Raw genomic sequence first — 6,264 nt, 5'->3', positions numbered from 1 at the left:
ATTCTAGGGAGTCCTTCACGTGTGTGCTCGAGGAGACACACACAAGGATAGTCATTAAACATGGCAGGGGAATGAATTAATTGTGGTTAGTAGTTATTTAAAAAAGAAAGGAAAGAAATGCATATGGGAAAGAATCAACCCTGCTGGCTACATATATGATTTGGGAAGGTAACTCATCGGTTTGTCTACTTAATAGTACGTAGCACAGAGAGCACTGTACTAGGAATCTGGAGACAAGTCTCTGAGCACTTAGTTCCAACCCTGCCACTAAAGTAGCAGTCAGACTATGGACGACTTGAGAAACCTCACTTTCCATCTCCTGGAAAATGAAGAGGTTAGGATCTACAATCACTAAAATTATTTCCAACTCAACAGTTCTATGATTCAATAAGTCAACAATCAAAATTATATTCCAAAGTAGCTATGTTGAGAAACTGTTTTTCCCAGACACCCTGAAATCAGAAACTATGAGAGACATAAGACATCTTAATATATTGATACATGAAATGGTCCAAATTTCTTGGCCTGTCTATGACCAGCTGTTTAATCAAGATTGTAACTCAGAAAGAGCATATAAACAGCGAAACCCACCATATTAACTTGGGTCACCCTCAGGTAAAACTTATATATCCTCTCCCATTTTAACATTCCAAAACAAGTTCACCATACCAATGAGTCCATCTTGTCAACTCCAGGTCTGTCTAGCGAAAAGTCATTCATGTATATGGTAAGATTTACCTGATTTTTTAACAAAGATAAAATCATGAATGTCTTTTTGTATTTTCGCCTGTTTCATCTATAAAGATCTTACATTATAATTTAATAGCTTCAGCCTGCTACAATAATTTAAAGAGCCTTTTGAAACTTGCAATATGCCATGTCCAACAGGATCTAGCAAAAAAGTCAGTAGTTCAGAATTCAAAAAATCTTATTTAAAAATGTCATTACCGCCAATACTTACACTTCAAAGACACCAATAGCCAACTTGTCATTTGTTCCTACTGCAGAATTTAATAGGCTATTAACTTCTGGTATCATCCAAAAGCATAATTAGGATGCTAACATTAAAATGTATTTATTTAATGAGAAATATTAAAACTAATGATTAAACTATTAAACTAAATGATTAAATATTAAAACTAATGACAACTATCTGTTGTCTTTCCCTATGGTTTATCTTTTCTAGAATATCATATAATGAAATCCTACCGTATTTGGCCTTTTGACCTTTCACCTTGTCAGTCAAATCAAAATTTCAAAATTCTTGTTCTATGGGCTTTCCAAATCTAAATTCTTACAATTCTAAATGAGTACGGAGACAAAACACACACTACATACTACTTCTAAAAACCTCATCCTTATCCGATCTTAATTTTAGCAGCAACTGCCAAGAAAAACCTTTCCACTGAAACCTAAGTTCCATACACATTATGTCAATCGATCTCATCAACTGATCAATCTTCAATCTTAACAGAAGGTGAGTTATTATTGGGAAGTTACATAATTTGCACCAAAGATTGTTTAAAGCTCCTTTCATTAAATGCAGTTTACAAGAATTCACAGGTTTCAAGTTTGCCTTGCAAATATAGAGTCAATTATCAGAAACCATAAATGAGATTAGGCTTTTCTATAAAGGTGGTCCCAAGGAAGTAGGAACATTTATTTGTTTAAAGAAGGCAATGAGGAGCCCAATAGCCTGAGCAGAGTCAGGCAGAGGAGGGCTGACCACAGTCCACCTTCTGAAGGGCAGTGTTCACCCGGGGATACGGAGACCTGGCCTAGACCGGGTCCCGGGGGCGTGAACTCAAGGGCGCGCGCAGAGGGCAGGCGACTCCCTGCCGCCCCCTGCACCTCCGCTGGGTGGGCAGGAGGCCCTACCGAGGTAAGGCCCCGCCAAAGCAGAGGGACCCGCCGGCCAGGCGGCGCTCCTCTGCTCCTCCAAGGGACAGAGGTTGGCCTCCCCCGCCTGGGGCAGCCCGCCAGCAGCCCCGTCCCCTGGCCCCCACCCCCGACACCGCGCTCCCGCCATCTGCGGCGGCGATCTCCACGCCGAGCCCGACCCCCACCGCCTACCTGGGCGCCGCTCCTACCCACCGCTCCTCCACACTGCAGAAAGAAGAGCTCCCCAGCGCTGAAAATCCTGGAGGAAGGATCCAGAAACCGCCCATCCCCCCACACAAACCTCCGAGGCAGCCACCTCCGCACCAGGGACCCCGCCTCCAGCGCAGGCGCCCAGGGGCTCTCCCGCTCCCCAGCGCCTCTGCCGCTCAGAGCGCCGGTCCTGCGCATGCGCGGGCCTCCGAGGCTACAATGGGAAACGCTGGGGGGGGCGCTGGGAGGAGGGTGGGGATCGAGGTGTCCCTGAGACGGAGAGCGGGAGCGGGAGCGGGCTGGCGCTCTGCAGCCCTTGACTCTGCTCTCCGTGGATGACCGTCAGCTCCTGGAGATGATGTGCCTTCCCTTGAGGCGGCTCCTCCTGTCCTGAGAAGCGCGTCACGCGATGTAACATTTGTTTTAAAAAGAACGATGACATCCTTAACACCCGATGTGTCGTGTCCCCAGAAGAATTCTCTGCTTCCCCAGAAGACTAGACAGTGAGCAGCTGGGACAGAGTTCTGACCCAGGAAGGAAGGATGCTGAGGGCGAAGCAGTCTCCCCTCTGCCGGCTCCTTCCCCTGATCTGTGGCCGTGATGGGGCGACAGCGCTGGGGACTCGTGCAGGCGACAACGCTCAACTGTTTGCCCACGGTATTACATTTCTTACGGTTTAGTGGTTAAAACGGGAGGCTAGCTGTCAGTTTTTCAGACAACTTCATTTGCAGAAGTGTCTTTTGACAAAGAAGTTTGTTTTCCTCATTTCTGATTTTTAAAATCAATAACAATAATTAAAATACTTATTTTCTTAATTTCATTGGCATGCTAAAACAAACTTAAGTCACTTGGTTTTCACCAAATTGGCCACATTTTCATTAAAACTTTGAAAGTATTGCTGTTTGAGGTAAAGAAAGCTTTTGGGAAGAACAATTACCCTCAGATAATATCTTCCCAGATAAATGTACAAGCACACAGTTATGAGCCCTTTTGAGGGGCCTGGCAAATCCAGTTTGAGTTCTACAATGGATCATCCAAAGTAAAGGTTAAATTAGTGATTTTCTGAGGAGTTTGCAAGTAAATGTTCGTGTCGCCTTCATCAAATAGGTCTGGTGACTTAAATGAAGTTTGAGCTTAATGATAGAAGTTTTCAAGAGACTGAGAAATACTACATAAATGTACTTTATAAAAAAGGTGCAAATTAAAGTAAAACCTGCCATTATCTTCTTTAAAACAGTCACAGTAGCACTATTGTCAAGGTATGAGAAGGAATAGAAATGCTTTATAAAGTCAATTCTTCACTTCTAAAGGACCTAACGTGACATTCTAGAAGTCTCCGTAGTCTTCCACTCATCTAGATTTAAATTGCTCAATTTATATTTTAAAGACTAATGAATCTGAGGGCAAAATATTCAAGGTCATTGTTTAATTGTTGTTCATTGTTGCAAAGTACGTGGGTATAAAGTGTGGCTGAAATCCATGGTCTTAGAGAAGAAAAATATAGAGAAATTATTTATCACTCTCATAGCATGTCCTGACTTACTCCTGCAAATGTCCCAAGAATAAAGCCTCAGTGAATTCCATTCTGTTCTTAGATAGGACATCTTTCATTTCTAATGAATATTCTCAAATTAGGCTCTAGCTAGTAACTATGTTCCTGATGCAAAGAGGCAACGAAAAAGAACCCAAGCTTGATCAAATTGGGCTCAAGAGGACTACTTAGAACAAAAATTTGTTTTTGGCTTTGTTTTTCTTTATGAATTTCTTTCTTTGTCCTCAGCGGAGTCGGCAGATAAATGATACAGAAAGCTGAGAGCAGGGTCTTGAAGAATATGGAATTTCCTAATCTTCAAGATCCTTTTTATCTTTAAAATTCTATGATTTCTGCTATTTATATAGGGGTTCCTTTTTTCATTATTTCTAATAGTGATCGTAATAGTGAGAGTAACAAAACTTAGCACCTGTGGAACATTTTTCATCGTAAAAATTTATGTTATTCTGACAATTGTTAATATTTTAAAAAGCCATTAAGAGCTAATCTGATGCTCAGAGGATTTTTAGGGTAGTGAAACTGTTCTGTACGTAATGGTGGCTACATGTCACTATACGTGTGTCAAAACCCATGAAACTGTACAACACAAAGGGTGACCTTCAAACTAGGGACTGTAGTTCATAACAACGTTTCAATATTGTTCATTCATTATAACAAACGTATCACACTAATGCAAGGTGTTAATAATAGGGGATATGGGGCTTGGGAGAGAGGAGAGAGGCAGTGCGGTGGGTGTATGGAACGCTATGTACTCTCTGTTCAATTATCTGTAAATCTAAAACTCTACTTTTAAAAATAAAGGATTTAAAAGTTTTTTTGAAAGGTAATCTAACACGGTAAGGCATCTATTTTGTGCAGAAGGGCAAGGAAGAAAAAGTTGAAATGATTTAAAAGGTTCACCTTGTGACAGTTTGAATTGTGGTGTGTTTCTGAAGCCTTAGACAAGGGCAGGACATAGAATTTGAGACATGAGTGAAATAAAGGAGAAGGAAGACATCAGAGTGATCAGACCTGATCAATTAATATTTAGGACAAATTACTATATTGGATGGATTTGTTTTTGTTTTCTTTGCTTTTTAGAAACCTTACACCTTTCTATGAAAGCCACACGTGCACAGTGTCAACAGGTGTGTTTCCTACCGAGTGGCAGCTGCTTCTCTCCCTCTGCATCTTCTATTCCTTTTCCCCTCTCACCACCTCTGACTGATGGTCGCTGTGTCTATCTCCCTTCCTCACTCTCCCTCTCTCCTGTTTGTTTTATTTTCTTTATCTTTGTGCTTCTTTCTCCTCTAACACATCAGACTAACCATAACCTTCCTGGTCATTGTTTAGTTCCACTGAAAGAACTCAGTGGTTTCCATCAAGAAATGACAGATCAGTGTTCTGGGAAAAATTTCTCTGTTTCAGCTACTTCTCCACCCTCAATCTGAAGCAGGAAAATTTCTTGAACGTTGAACCAATCTTTTATGTTTTTTCTTTTTTGAACCTAAATTTCAGAGCTCCTGGTCATATTGGAAAAATTCCTGAAGACGGCTGCCTGGAGTTGAGCCGATAGATCTTCCTGTGGCTATAAAGGAGAATCCTTATTTTGTCCATGGGGCCTCAGGAGACTCCCTCGTGAGAGAGGAATCCTTGCTAACCCTATGTTGTACCCAGGACTGGCTTCTCCTAAGACAGTGGTTCTCGAACTCCAGTGTGCATTAGAACCGTGTGGAGGTCCCCTACAACACAGAATGCTGAGCCCATCCCAGAGTTTGTGATCAAGTAGGATGAGGGGACCTGAGAATTTACTATAATAGAAGAAAACATAAGCCAAAACTTTACAAGATAGGATTTGGTAATGATTTCATGGATATGACATCCAAGGAGCAGGCAATAAAATAAGAAAATACACACACTGGACTTCATGGATATTAAAAGTTTTGTGCCTCAAAATTCATTATCAACAGAGTAAAAGCACAACCCACAGGATGGGAGACCATATTTGCAAACCATGTATCTGACAAGGCCTTAATATCCAGAATAGATAGAGAACTCCTAAATTCAATAACAAAAAACAAGCCAAATCAAAATTGAACAAAGTACATGAGTAAACATTTCCTCAAAGAAGATCTGCAAATGACCAACAGGCATATGAAAAGATGCTCACCATCAGTAATCATTAGGGAAATGCAAATCAGAAACACAGTGAGAGACCACCTCACATTCATTGGGAAGGCATCTATTGAAAAAATAAAAAGAAGAAGAGTAAGAAAAAGAATAGAACCAGTGTTGGCCAAGATGTGGAGAAGTTGGAACCCTTGTGCACTGTCTTGGGAATATAAAATATACAGTTGCTGTAGAAATCAGTATAACAATTCCAAAAAAAAATTAAAAATATAATTATATAGGACCCAGCAATTCCACTTCTGGGTATATACCCCCTAAACAGTTGAAAGCGTGTTCTCCAAAACATATTTTAACACCCATATTCATAGCATCATTATTCATAATAACTAAAACATGGAACCCATCCAAGTATTGTAACCGAGGAAGGGCTCATTGCCCAATGCACCCCTTAAGCCAACCATGAGATACCCGTTCCTGAAGAAGGGAAAAAGCTTTATTACGAGGTTGACCAG

This window comes from Diceros bicornis, chromosome 4 (assembly GCF_020826845.1).
Source record: "Diceros bicornis minor isolate mBicDic1 chromosome 4, mDicBic1.mat.cur, whole genome shotgun sequence".
Lineage (NCBI taxonomy): Eukaryota > Metazoa > Chordata > Mammalia > Perissodactyla > Rhinocerotidae > Diceros > Diceros bicornis.
The sequence above is the reverse complement of the archived record's forward strand: the minus strand, read 5'-3'. Positions refer to the sequence as shown.